This window comes from Phyllopteryx taeniolatus, chromosome 10 (assembly GCF_024500385.1).
Source record: "Phyllopteryx taeniolatus isolate TA_2022b chromosome 10, UOR_Ptae_1.2, whole genome shotgun sequence".
Taxonomy (NCBI): domain Eukaryota; kingdom Metazoa; phylum Chordata; class Actinopteri; order Syngnathiformes; family Syngnathidae; genus Phyllopteryx; species Phyllopteryx taeniolatus.
Window position 1 is genome coordinate 4,995,779 of NC_084511.1, and position 15,611 is coordinate 5,011,389.

Sequence of the window (15,611 nt, forward strand, 5' to 3'; positions counted from 1 at the left end):
TATGAATGCAGCCCTATGGGGGGCACAAGTCAGTGCAAACTGTAGGCCGGTCCCAAGCCCGGATAAATGCAGAGGGTTGCGTCAGGAAGGGCATCCGGCTTAAAACCTTGCCAAACAAATATGAGCGTTCATCCAAAGAATTCCATACCGGATCGGTCGTGGCCCGGGTTAACAACGTCCGCCACCGGCGCCGTCAACCTGCAGGGCGCTGTTGGAAATTCAGCTACTGTGGGTCGAAGTCGAAGTCAAAGAAGAAGAAGAAGAAGAGGTGGAAAGCGGGTTCTTCGGCAGAAAGAGAAGAGGAAAACACAGAGCCTAGAACTGAATGTGGGGACTTTGAATGTTGGGACTATGACAGGAAAATCTCGGGAGTTGGTTGACATGATGATTAGGAGAAAGGTTGATATATTGTGTGTCCAGGAGACCAGGTGGAAAGGCAGTAAGGCTAGAAGTTTAGGGGGAGGGTTTAAATTATTTTACCATGGTGTAGATGGGAAGAGAAATGGAGTCGGGGTTATTTTAAAAGAAGAGTTGGCTAAGAATGTCTTGGAGGTGAAAAGAGTATCAGATCGAGTGATGAGGCTGAAATTTGAAATTGAGGGTGTTATGTGTAATGTGATTAGTGGCTATGCCCCACAGGTAGGATGTGACCTAGAGGTGAAAGAGAAATTCTGGAAGGAGCTAGATGATGTAGTTCTGAGCATCCCAGACAGAGAGAGAGTCGTAATTGGTGCAGATTGTAATGGACATGTTGGTGAAGGTAATAAGGGTGATGAAGAAGTGATGGGTAAGTACGGTATCCAGGAAAGGAACTTGGAGGGACAGATGGTGGTAGACTTTGCAACAAGGATGCAAATGGCTGTAGTGAACACTTTTTTCCAGAAGAGGCACGAACATAGGGTGACCTACAAGAGCGGAGGTAGAAGCACACAGGTGGATTACATCTTGTGCAGACGATGTAATCTGAAGGAGGTTACCAACTGTAAGGTAGTGGTAGGGGAGAGTGTGGCTAGACAGCATAGGATGGTGGTGTGTAAGATGACTCTGGTGGTGGGGAGGAAAATTAGGAAGACAAAGGCAGAGAAGAGAACCATGTGGTGGAAGCTGAGACAGGACGAGTGTTGTGCAGCTTTTCGGGAAGAGGTGATACAGGCTCTCGGTGGACGGGAAGAGCTTCCAGAAGACTGGACCACTGCAGCCAAGGTGATCAGAGAAGCAGGCAGGAGAGTACTTGGTGTATCTTCTGGCAGGAAAGGAGAGAAGGAGACTTGGTGGTGGAACCTCACAGTACAGGAAATCATACAAGGAAAACGGTTAGCTAAGAAGAAGTGGGACACTGAGAGGACCGAGGAGAGGCGAAAGGAATACATTGAGATGCGACACAGGGCAAAGGTAGAGGTGGCAAAGGCAAAACAAGAGGCATATGATGACATGTATGGCAGGTTGGACACTAAAGAAGGAGAAAAGGATCTATACAGGCTGGCCAGACAGAGGGATAGAGATGGGAAGGATGTGCAGCAGGTTAGGGTGATTAAGGATAGAGATGGAAATATGTTGACTGGTGCCAGCAGTGTGCTAGGTAGATGGAAAGAATACTTCGAGGAGTTGATGAATGAGGAAAATGATAGAGAAGGGAGAGTAGAAGAGGCAAGTGTGGTGGACCAGGAAGTGGCAATGATTAGTAAGGGGAAGTTAGAAAGGCATTAAAGAGAATGAAAAATGGAAAGGCAGTTGGTCCTGATGACATTCCTGTGGAGGTATGGAAGCATCTAGGAGAGGTGGCTGTGGAGTTTTTGACCAGCTTGTTCAATAGAATTCTAGTGCGTGAGAAGATGCCTGAGGAATGGAGGAAACGTGTACTGGTGCCCATTTTTAAGAACAAGGGTGATGTGCAGAGCTGTGGCAACTATAGAGGAATAAAGCTGATGAGCCACACAATGAAGTTATGGGAAAGAGTAGTGGAGGCTAGACTCAGGACAGAAGTGAGTATTTGCGAGCAACAGTATGGTTTCATGCCTAGAAAGAGTACCACAGATGCATTATTTGCCTTGAGGATGTTGATGGAAAAGTACAGAGAAGGTCAGAAGGAGCTACATTGTGTCTTTGTAGATCTAGAGAAAGCCTATGACAGAGTACCCAGAAAGGAACTGTGGTACTGCATGCGGAAGTCTGGAGTGGCAGAGAAGTATGTTAGAATAATACAGGACATGTACGAGGGCAGCAGAACAGCGGTGAGGTGTGCTGTCGGTGTGACAGAAGAATTTAAGGTGGACGTGGGACTGCATCAGGGATCAGCCCTGAGCCCCTTCCTTTTTGCAGTGGTGATGGATAGGCGGACAGATGAGGTTAGACTGGAATCCCCGTGGACCATGATGTTTGCAGATGACATTGTGATCTGCAGTGAAAGCAGGGAGCAGCTGGAGGAACAGTTAGAAAGATGGAGGCATGCACTGGAAAGAAGAGGAATGAAGATTAGCCGAAGTAAAACAGAATATATGTGCATGAATGAGAGCGGTGGTGGGGGAAGAATGAGGCTACAGGGAGAAGAGATGGCAAGGGTAGAGGACTTTAAATACTTGGGGTCAACCGTCCAGAGCAATGGTGAGTGTGGTCAGGAAGTGAAGAAACGGCTCCAAGCAGGTTGGAACGGGTGGAGGAAGGTGTCAGTTGTGTTATGTGACAGAAGAGTCTCTGCTAGGATGAAGGGCAAAGTTCATAAAACAGTGGTGAGGCCAGCCATGATGTACGGATTAGAGACAGTGGCACTGAAGAGAAAACAGGAAGCAGAGCTGGAGGTGGCGGAAATGAAGATGTTGAGGTTCGCTCTCGGAGTGACCAGGTTGGATAAAATTAGAAATGAGCTCATCAGAGGGACGGCCAAGGTTCGATGTTTTGGAGACAAAGTTAGAGAGAGCAGACTTCAATGGTTTGGACACGTCCAGAGGAGAGAGAGTGAGTATATTGGTAGAAGGATGATGAGGATGGAGCTGCCAGGCAAGAGAGCTAGAGGAAGACCAAAGAGAAGGTTGATGGATGTCGTGAGGGAAGACATGATGGCAGTTGGTGTTCGAGAGGAGGATGCAGGAGATAGGCTCTCATGGAAAAGGATGACGCGCTGTGGCGACCCCTAACGGGACAAGCCGAAAGGAAAAGAAGAAGATTAAGATTATATGCCATAGACGAACGGCTTGACAAAAAAAGCTGTTAGGGGACTAAAAATAGCATGTTCCAGACTGCAGTAGAGATCCAGAGACATTGCTTAAAGGAAAAAAAAAATGCGCTACCCACGCCATGATGCTCTCTCTCTGCGCAGATCTCTCTGCTAGAATAGATAGAACTCCTGCCATCAAGGCCGCCACGTCAATACAATGGTTCGAAATTCGCCCACATTCAAAATAGCTGTCAAATGTCACTGCATTGCCTTTGAAGGAATGTCGCCACATTCAAAATGCCCACCACATAGGCACGGGTTACTCTGTTGGCTGGATATGGTCATATTTTATATCTGTGACTCAGAACTACGTGTCTCTCATTCTCTGCCGAAAAATGCCAGACTTTGTCAATGTCAGTTTAAGTGACAAATGGAAACTATTTCTGGACATATTATTCGGTCCCGACGGTCAGTTTTATCCAATATCCATAATATCGACGTATGTTATATTGAGGTTCCACGGTATACCTTTTATTGCCGTCATATATCATTCCAGTCCCTATATCTATATCTAGTCGGAACTTCTCAACCTCACACACCAACTCAGGAGAGAAGTGACATTCCATGTCCCTAGGATCAGCTTCTGTACCCGGTCATCACTACACACCTGACCCGCCTTGGTCCCTCCCACATATGGTCAGCCAATTGGAAAGGGGACCCACGTTGCCTCTTCGGGCCCATGGGTGCAGGCCCAGCCACCAGGCAATCGCCTTCGAGCCCCACGTGACCTGAGAGAAAATATTGTCCTCACATCATCATATTAAACATCATAGGGGGTCATTTGAGCCATACTTTGTCTGGTCCCTCACCTAGGACTTGTTTGCCATAGGTGAGGCTGCGAGGGGCATAAATCCCTAGACAAGCAGTGTTGCCTCAAATATTACAGCTTTTTGAGGTTATGAGTTATGTAATGGGTTACTGTTTATAAAATTGTTATCAGATTATATTACTTTTTTCATTGTGCGTTACTATATTGAATATAGAACACTCTTTAACATTGCTGGAGTAAGAATTGACTTAAACTTAGGCAGTTGCAGACAATCGCCACTAGTTTTCAGTAGAGAGTAACATTAGGCAGGTCAATAAACAGGACACATCATTCTCTGGTGCATGACGTAAGTTTAGACCTACTTTCGGCCTTTATTTTACTATTGAATAATAAAATACACTTTTTTAAACTATTCTTAACTAAAAGGCACACAATGAACAACTGCACATTATGAAAAAAAGAAGCTTGTGAATATTCTCATTCATCCAGGTCATTTCATTCTCAGAGGACTGAATCGATGGACTGTTCTGGTTGTCTTCGAAGACGTTTCACCTCTCATCTAAACAGGCTTCACCGTTCATGCAACAAAGTTTAGTGAGGACTCAGTAGTCTGAATCCTAACTTTCATCAGTTCATGCAACAGGGTTTTGTTAGTCTTAACTAATAAGCCTTGTTGCATGACCTGATGAAGCCTGCTCGGATGCGAGGCGTAACGTCTTCTAAAACAACCAGAACAATCCAGTTGCGATTGATTCAATGCTCTGAGAAGGAAAATTATATTACAAAGGAAAAACATTTACAAACGGAGCAATGAGGCATTGTGGGAGGGATCACGCATCCTCCCGTCTGGGGGAGTGATGTCACATATCCGCCAAGCCACGTTGGACAACTCATGTGTACAAGCAGTCAGTCAACAATGGAGGAAGGGGAGAGGCTCGTGTTTTCAAGCTGTCACTTTGAGTTTGTGTCAGCTAAAGATGAAAATGTTGAGGTTCATTGTTCACGCTGTGCTGTCCACCAAGTGTTATATAAGCTTAAAAACCACTATGTCAATTTTAAAGAAACATTTTAAGTCGTGCGGTTACATTCAAGCTTACGGAGAAAGTCCCACCCGTAGATATGAACGGTAGGTAGATACGACATGCCACTTTGAGATGCGTGCCTACAACGATGCAAGCTAGTGGGATAAAGTATTCTGTTTGTGGACGGCACTAAAACCAAAATAAGAAGGCCTACACATTGCATATTGTACAATGATCACAACAAGGAAGTCTTTTAAAGGTAAGATTTTTTTTCAAATGTTCAGGATTTATAGCAGAAACTTTGGTATTGACAAAAAAAAAAACAGAGCTGCTTTATACATATCCCTCCATCCATTTTCCGTACCGCTTATCCTCACTAGGGTCGCGGGTGTGCTAGAGCCTATCCCAGCTAACTGTGGGCGAGACGTAGGGTACACCCGGAACTGGTCGCCAGCCAATCGCAGGGCCATAACACCATTCGCACTCACATTCACAGTTATGGGCAATTTAGAGTCTTTGGTTAACCTACTATGCATGTTTTTTTTAATGTGGGAGGAAACCTCAGTACCTGGAGAAAACCCACACATGCACGGGCAAAACATGCAACCTCCACACAGGCGAGGCCGGATTTGAGCCCAGGTCCTCAGAACTGTGAGGTTGTCTTTATTTTATTTTTAATAAAAACTTTATTCTTAAACATTAGTTAAAAATGCACTTCTTATAAACTATTGGCAAAACAGTTGCCATTTTTATGTTGAGGCGGTGTTGTCAGTATCTGCTGAATGTAACTAACAAAGTTACTTGTAATCTAATTTAGTGACTTAAAATTAATCAACTAAGTAACTTTTTCTGGTAACTGTGGCAACACGGCAAACAACTTAGCTCGTAGGTTAATTGGGACACACAAACCCATCCATTGCGGCTTAGGTAGGGGCCCGCTGAATCATGCTTGAAAATATTCTTAAACACACAAACCAACACGGGTATACAAACAAATGCAACTTCCTCAGCTTAGTAGTGAATGACAAGCAGTTAGTTAGTCCATGAAATACATAGTATCTCGAATACTAATGGTAGGCCAATCTTTGTATGGCCCGTATTTCCGACAGAAGCGGTCATCCACATCCACACACATTTTCTTTGCTCTTATCAAATGGTGTATGATCACTATGTATGCATAAATTTAAAAAAATAAATCCTGTGTGCTATACTGCTGCTATAGATGAAAAAGCAGCACATATCACGCCTTTGTCCAATTTTTTTTCCCTCGTAGGTTGTTTTTTTTCTTCAAGTTGTCCTTTTTAGCAGATTTTTGTCACCTGTCATCCTTGTGTGTGTGTGTGGTGGTGTGTGTGGGGGGGTAGTTGTAGGTCACACAGAAACAGGTAGACAGATGACTATTTTCTCTTTCTCTTAACCATGTTGAACATTGCTTAGAAGAATCATCAGACCAAAAAATGGATTTCATTTCAGGATTTAAAGAACAGCAGGCCTTGTAATACCAGAGACCTTTAAATTATTCTGTGCTGACTGAAGTGGTTTTTTTTTTGTTTTTTTTTACAGAAGTGAAATTGAGGTAGTGAATCAATACATATTTTTGACAGTCAATCTGCCTCTCTGAACCAAAGTTGAATTAACCAATGAAATTATAAAATAGCATAGAGATATTCAGTAGTGGTGAATTCAGTCCGCTGAGGGAACAATCTCTCATTTAAAAGGGGAATATTCTATAGTTGCAGTTATAAAACTGCTAGCAAGATTTGAAAGTAGCCTCCACTAACATGTTCACTTGAGTCTCTGACCAAAGCCTGTTAGTGCACCAGATGTGCACTGTTCATAATGTGTACGGTAAACAAGCTGACGTTAGCTTCAGCTGCTACACTGGTAGTCTGATTTATTCTCAATACGCTACTTGCACAAAAAAACATGACGTCAAATTCGTTTTTAGTATTGAGGCTCATGCTTTTCCGGTTTCGTTGCCATATTGGTTAGAGCCTAGTGTAAACAGCAGAATGAGCCTTAAACATTTTTTTTCCAAAAGCAACAAAACCAGTACCATGCACATCTTCGGCAAAGTACAACAGTGTTTTAAGTTACCACGGATTTACCAGCAACGTCAAACTCCAAATGCGGTGGCTTGTGAATATTTGTTGTGACAAAAGTCACATCATACACCATGGTCTGCAGTCTGCACTTCATCCCGGAGCGGATTATTCTGCCAAAAACTCTAGAGGGAAACAGTAAACTACAGCGAGTACTTTCCTGGACATTGCAGTACATGAAAGCATTGAATTAAAAGAGATAAAAGATCTAAAAGAATCAGAATCAGAATCATCTTTATTTGCCAAGTATGTCCAAAAACACACAAGGAATTTGTCTCCGGGAGTTGGAGCCGCTCTAGTACGACAACAGACAGTTAATTTACAGAACACTTTGGAGACAGAAAGACAAAAAAAACCAGTCACTGAGCAGTAAAGGGTTGCTAGTTATCTGGTAATGCCGGTAAATTATTATTATTTATTTATTTTTTGACAATTGTGCAAAAAGATGCAGTCCTCTAGCACTTAGAGCAGTTCAAATGACTAATATTGCAATAGTCCGGTGCAATGACCATTGTGCAAAGGGCGCCGAGACTTCAAGGAGTGTATGCGGTTTAAAGTGACGACTAGTGCGATAATCTGGGACAATGTTGGTTGTGCAAATGTTGCAGATACTCCTCAATCAGTGTGCAAAATGGAGCAGATGCTACTCTGGCATGAGTGGCCAGTATATGCAAATAGTGCAGCATGGCGAGACAACTACAGTGAGTGCACGAGTAATACATAATTGGCCCCACAGAAATGTGACGATGAACTCAAGTCAAAAAATTGCCAGCATGTTGTAATGGAATTGTAGGTTAGGTGTTTAAGAAGTTGATCAGAAGTTGTTCTAGTAGACATTCCAACAGCTTCTTCCCTCTTGCAATCAACTTCTTAAACAGCTAACCTATAATTCCATTACAACAAGCTGGCAATTTTTTGACTTGAGTTCGTTGTCACATTTCTGTGGGGCCAATTATGTATTACTCGTGCACTCGCTGTAGTTGTCTCGCCATGCTGCACTATTTGCATGTACTGGCCACTCATGCCAGAGTAGCATCTGCTCCATTTGCACACTGATTGAGGAGTATCCGTAACATTTGCACAACCATTGTCCCAGATTATCGCACTACTCGTCACTTTAAACCGCATACACTCCTTGAAGTCTCAGCGCCCTTTGCACAATGGTCATTGCACCGGACTATTGCGATATTAGTCATTCGAACTGCTCTAAGTGCTAGAGGAGTCTGCATCTTTTTGCACAATTGTTTTTTGTCAATGTCTTTATGTCTCCAAAGTGTTCTGTAAATTGTCTGTTGTACTAGAGCGGCTCCAACTACCGGAGAAAAATTCATTGTGTGTTTTGGACATACTTGGCAAATAAAGATGATTCTGATTCTGATTCTGATCGCAAGAGGAATGAAGCTGTTGGAATGTCTGCTAGTTCTAGTTTGCATTGATCGGTAGCGCCTACCTGAGGGAAGGAGCTGGAAGAGCTGGTGACCTGGGTGCGGAGGGTCCGAGAGGATTTTGCACGCTCTTGTCTTAGTTCTAGCGGCGTGCAAGTCCTCAAGGGTAGGTAGGGGGGTACCGACAATCCTTTCAGCAGTTTTGATTGTCCGTTGCAGTCGGAGTTTGTCCTTTTTTGTAGCTGCACCAAACCAGACTGTGATGGAAGAACACAGGACTGATTCGATGACCGCTGTGTAGAACTGCCTCAGCAGCTCCCGTGGCAGGCCGTGCTTTCTCAGAAGCCGCAGGAAGTACATCCTCTGCTGGGCCTTTTTGAGGACTGTGTTGATGTTGGTCGCCCACTTCAGGTCCTGAGAGACTGTAATTCCCAGGAACTTGAAGGTGTCGACGGTTGACACAAGGCAGCAGGACAACGTGAGGGGCAGCTGTGGCGAAGGATGCCTCCTGAAGTCCACGATCATCTCTACAGTCTTGAGCGTGTTCAGCTCCAGGTTGTGTCGGCCGCACCACAGCTCCAGCCGCTCCGCTTCCTGTCGATATGCAGACTCGTCACCGTCCTTGATGAGGCCGATGACAGTGGTGTCATCTGCAAACTTCAGGAGTTTGACAGTCAGGTGCGCTGAGGTGCAGTCGTTCGTGTAGAGAGAGAAGAGCAGCGGAGAGAGGACACAACCTTGGGGCGCCCCAGTGCTGATGCTGCGTGTGGATGAGGTGGCCTCCCCCAGCCTGACCTGCTGTGTCCTGCCTGTCAGAAAGCTGTAACTCCACTGGCAGATGGCGGGTGAGCTGGAGAAGCTTGGATGAAAGGAGTTCAGGGATGATGGTGTTGAACGCTGAGCTGAAGTCCACGAACAGGATCTTCGCGTAGGTCCCTGCACTGTCGAGGTGTTCTAGGATGAAGTGCAGTCCCATGTTGACTGCATCATCCACAGACCTGTTTGCTTGGTAGGCAAACTGCAAGGGGTCCAGCAGGGGACCTGTGACACTCTTGAGGTGGTCCAGCACGTGGTCCAACTTTGCTGCATAGTTCCTCTTTGCAATGTTAATTTCTTTAGTCAGCTGGTTTCTAACTCGATTATACAGGGCCCTCTCCCCGCTCTGATATGCATCGTCCTTAGCTTGGCGAAGCTGCTTAAGTTTAGCAGTGAACCACGGCTTGTTGTTGTTGAATGTGCGAAATGATTTTGTTGGTACGCACACATCTTCACAGGAACTGATATAGAATGTAACAGTGTCCGTATTTTCATCCAGACTGCCAGCTGACTTTTCAAAGACACTCCAGTCCGTGCAGTCGAAGCAGCTCTGAAGTTCCATCTTTGCTTCATTGGTCCACTTTTTCACTGTTTTCACTGTAGGCTTCGCGCATTTAAGGTCTTGCCTGTACGTCGGTATTAAGTGAATTAAGCAGTGATCAGACGAGCCCAGGGCTGCACGAGGTATAGCACGGTATGCGTTTTTTACCGTAGTGTAGCAGTGGTCTAAAATGTTATTTTCCCTGGTGGGACAGTCGATGTGCTGCTTGTATTAAGGGAGTTCGTGGTTGAGTAAATCGAGCGTTTTGCCTCCTTCTTCACCACAACGGACCGATACAAAGTCCGCTGCAGACGCTGCATCAATCCGCCGTCCATCTCCCGTTCCATTCTTCCTTCACTCATGAACAAGACCCCAAGATATTTGAACTCCTCCACTTGGGGCAGGATCTCATCCCCGACCTGGAGAGGGCACTCAACCCTTTTTCCGACTGACAACCATGGTCTCAGATTTGGATGTGCTGATTCTCATCCCAGCCACTTCACACTTGGACAGTTGGAGATCATGGCTTGATGAAGCCAACAGAACCACATCATCTACAAAAAGCAGAGATGCAATACTGAAGTCACCAAACCGGACCCCTTTCACGTAGAAATTCTGTCCATAAAAGTTATGAAAAGAATCGGTGACAAAGGGCAGCCTTGGCAGAGTCTAACCCTCACCGGAAACGAGTCCGACTTCCTGCCGGCGATGCGGACCAAACTCTGACACTGGCCGTACAGAGACCAAAGAGCCCGTATCAGGGGGTTCGGCACCCCATATTCCCGAACCCCCCCCCCCCACACACACACACAGAACTCCCCGAGGGACACGGTCAAACGCCTTCCCCAAGTCCACAAAACACATGGAGACTGGTTGGCCGAACCCCCATGCACCCTCAAGGACCCTACCATGTAGAGTTGGTCCGCTGGTCCACGGCCAGGACAAAAACCACACTGCTCCTCCTGAATCAGACATTCGACTTCCCGACGGACCCTGCTCCTCCGGTTTATACCCTGTAAAATTGTAATAAGACATGTTGGTGGAGTTTTTGCAGTGATATGGATAGTTGGATACTTTTTTTTATTCCAAACAAAATGTAAGAAATGTGTGTAAGGTTAAGAATATGCAGCCTCTACATAAAATGTGAAAAAAACTGAATGAGAATACTCATACTATTAATTTGGAGAATGTATAAACAAAGTTCAGAGTGTGCAGTTAAAGATTTTGCAAGGTATACATTTATGTAAGATATGAAACATGTGCATCGCTGTGAAACTTACAGCTATCCGGAGCTTGTGCCATTGTTCTTCGGATTCAGCACAGCTATGAACAGGAGGAACCACTGGCACACCTCGCTGCGAGAAGTGTGCTGTTTGGAAGAGCATAGCAACTGTATGCTTGCACAGCGCTGTACCTGCCACATTGGAGCATCTGCAGCGCACCATAATGACAGACCATAATGACATAACTCAGTCCCTGAGGACCATCTGTTGATAGATCAATGTCAGTCATTATGATATAGTAATGTTGCTTCTGTATCTGTGGTGATCAGCACCCTGTGCCTCCCCTGCAGAGCATGGGCGTTGGTCTGTTCCTCTCTCTCTCCCTCCCTCTCCAGCACTAATCACCTACTCGCCTGCGTACCTGGATTCAATTCACCCTAAAATGCTAATTATCGGCCGATACCGATCAGGCCGATAAAACCGGCGTAAAGTCTACCGGTTACCAACCTTGACAGTATCCTCCTTAACAGAGAATTGGAATAACGTCTTCAAATGGAACGTGATGGCCACCAAATATGGCCTAACTTTAAGACATAAATTTGATATTTGGTATCCAAAGTAGTAAATACTTAAGGGGGTAATCTTGTAAACACGATCCCTTTTGAACACACCATAAACGCATGCAAAGCAGTAACACACAGGCCAAAGAGATGAACACATCATTCAAAGGACAGCTTGAACTCACAGCTTTCTGAAAAAGTGAGAGCCCAAATGAAACGTGGCCATGCAAAATGCAACAAAAACATCCTGAACACAGCTTGAACTTGAATCTTTAGGAACTGCTGAACTCCAACTTTGACAAAGTAATACATCTCTATTCCCTACATTGACAGAGAGAGCTTTTTCATGCTTCCTCATGGATCTGTAGCAGAAAACCTGCACAGCCACTTCCCCTGCATGCGCCTCCTTTGGAGGAGGACTTAAACAGACGATTTACGTCTGTGATTAATAATTTCGGCAGGTCTTGTAAACACCGCGTATAAACACAGCCGGAAAGGATTGAGCCGTTCTTCTGGAAGGCAGGAGATTTAGTGCAAAGACCCCATAGAGCAGGGGTGGGCAAAACTTTTGGCTCAGGGGACACATGGACTTTTAAAATTTGACAGGCAGGCCAAGCCAGAACCAGATGCTTACACATAAAAAATAAACAAAAAATAAAAGGCATTGTAGTGTTAATACTTAGCTTTACTTTTAATGGGAACAGTGTTGTTTTGTTGATCACCTTTTTTTGCCAGTGCATCAAAGTTTGGTGTTAGTTTTGTTGTGGCAATTCTCAGAACACATCTGAGGTGTTCATCACTCAGCTGGCATATGTAGGATGTTTTGTTGGTGTTCATCACACTGAAAGTCTGCTCACAGACATGTAGAGCCAAACACCACCAGCATCCTCTGTGCCATCTTCTGGATTTTTGGAAATTTGTCTGCGCTTCATGAAGAATAAAACTCATCCAATTTGAGAGTTGAGCTTCTCTTTTCAGACAGTATCACATCGGTGCTAAATCAGTTCCATCTGCAGCTCCCGTGGTGCTGTTTCAGGGTCTTGTGTGACTGAATCTAAGCTACAATTCCATTGCAACATGCTGCCAATTTCTTTTGTCTGAGTTTGTTGTCACATTTCTGTCGGGCCAATTATATACTACTCGTGCACTCACTGTAGTAGTCTCGCCACGCTGCACTCTAAGTGCTAGAGGACTGGATCTTTTTGCACAATTGTCAAAAAAAAAAAAATTGTACCGGCATTACCAGACAACTAGCAACCTTTTATTGCTCAGTGACTGTTTTTCTCAATGTCTTTATGTCTCAAAAGTCTGTTGTCGTACTAGAGCGGCTCCAACTACCGGAGACAAATTCCTTGTGTGATTTTTGGACATACTTGGCAAATAAAGATGATTCTGATTCTGATTCTGATTTTGAATGGAACCTGCATGAGGGTTTTTTGTTGCTGTCAAATCTCGTGGCAAAGCCTGAAGCGCTTCCCGAATCGGTCACGTGGTACAGGCAGGGAGGCCTGTTATTGAATACACTACAAAGACAAGATATTTAATGTTCAAACTGATAAACTATATTGTTTTTAGCAAATAATCATTAACTTAGAATTTGCAACACGTTCCCAAAAAGCTGGGACAGGTGGCAAAAAAGACTGAGAAAGTTGAGGAATGGTCATCAAACACCTGTTTGGAACATCCTACAGGTGAACAGGCTAATTGGGAACAGGTGGGTGACTGGGTATAAAAGGAGCTTCCCTGAATTGCTCAGTCATTCACAAGCAAAGATGGGGCGAGGTTCACCTCTTTGTGAACAAGTGCGTGAGAAAATAGTCGAACAGTTTAAGGACAATGTTCCTCAACGGACAATTGCAAGGAATTTAGGGATTTCATCCTCTACAGTCCATAATATATTCAAAAGGTTTAGAGAATCTCAAGAAATCACTGCATGTAAGCGGCAAGGCCGAAAACAAACATTGATTGCCCGTGACCTTCGATCCCTCAGGCGGGACTGCATCAAAAACTAACATCAATGTGTAAAGGATATCACCACATGGGCTCAGGAACACTTCAGAAAACCAATGTCAGTAAATACAGTTCGGCGCTACATCTGTAAGTGCAACTTGAAACTCTACTATGCAAAGCAAAAGCCATTTATCAACAACACCCAGAAACGCCGCCGGCTTCTCTGGGCCCGAGCTCATCTAAGATGGACTGATGCAAAGTGGAAAAGTGTTCTGTGGTACGACGAGTGCACATTTCAAATTGTTTTTGGAAATTGTGTACCTCGTGTCATCCGGGCCAAAGAGGAAAGAACCATCCAGACTGTTATGGACACAAAGTTCAAAAGCCAGCATCTGTGATTGTATGGGGCTGTGTTAGTGCCAATGGCATGGGTAACTTACATATCTGTGAAGGCACCATTAATGCTGAAAGGTACATACAGGTTTTGGAGAAAACATATGCTGCCATCCAAGCAACGTCTTTTTCATGGACGCCCATGCTTATTTCAGTAAGACAATGCCAAACCACATTCTGCACGTGTTATAACAGCGTGGCTTCGTAGTGAAAGACTGCGGGTACTAGACTGCCGTAAAATACGACAACGGAGACCCTGGACTGTTGAACACCTACAAAGCTTCAACAATTCATGTCCTCAGTTCCCAAACGTTTGTTGCAGCCATAAAATTCTAACTTAATGATTAATTGCTAAAAACAATAAAGTTGATCAGTTTGAACATTAAATATCTTGTCTTTGTAGTGTATTCAATTAAATATAGGTCGAACATGATTTGCAAATCATTGTATTCTGTTTTTATTTATGTTTAACACAACGTCCCAACTTCATTGGAATTGGGGTTGTATTACAAAACAATGTTTGACCAAGTAATTTCCCAACATAAATTGTAAAATATGTTATTTTTGAACGTATTCTGTGTGCTTAAAATGTTCATCATTATTGGTATGGCAGGTTGTATAATGTTTTTCTGTCACTTTAGGAAAATGGCATGGACTTAAGAGGGCAGAGGATTTTGAAAGTGCTTATTTCGAAATAACAGTTTATCATAATTTTTGTGTTAAGTGATTCATTCAAGAGCAAGAGATTTAAATTTGGGTACAGTCATTTCTCCTCTCCCAGTACAGTCATTTCTCCTCTTACCTTGCTTTGTGTGAATATAATAAATACTTTCCCCATGAATAAAATAAGAAGCCGGTGGAAAATGCAGTTTTTGATGAACAAATGTAATTGATAAGCCTGTCAGGGAACGGCGGTGCTTCTACTGCGGGCAGTTGGGTCATTCCGTGAGCAAATGTCACCTCACAGTTGCCGGTGCCGGTATCAAGGCATGGGAGAGGTGAGTCTGAATTTCATTAAGGAAGACCCTGCCCGGGTTCTTCCTAAAGTGACACGATGCTCTCCTGATCAAGAAATTCATAAACCTGTATTAATGGACTCTGGTTCTGACGCAAACTTACTCAACTCCCTCCTTGTTAGACGTATGCACATTTCAAATAAAACGCCACCGCAACACCTATGCTGCAGACAGCAGTTTTATGGGCAAGATCACTCACAGCACCCAAACAGTCGCATTGACATTTCCTGATTCTCACTCGGAATGCATTAGTTTTCATGTTTTTGACGCCATGAATCATTACCTTATTTGAGGGAACCCATGGTTGAAATTACATAACCCCCACATTGACTGGTCCTCTGGACAGGTTATGTCATGGGGCAGCAATTACGCCCAGAACAGTTTCAAGCCGCCATGTGATGTTCAGGGCTATGTTTCTAATGACAATCCACAGACCCCATCTGGGGATCCTGATTTATCTCAAGTGCCCACCTGTTACCAGGATATTAAAGACATTTTTTCCAAGTCCATGGCCAAATCACTTCCACCCCACAGACCTTATGACTGTGCTGTTGACTTGCTGCCTGGAACCACACCCCCACGAGGGAGGTTATTCTCTCTTTCAGGGCCAGAACACAAGGCTA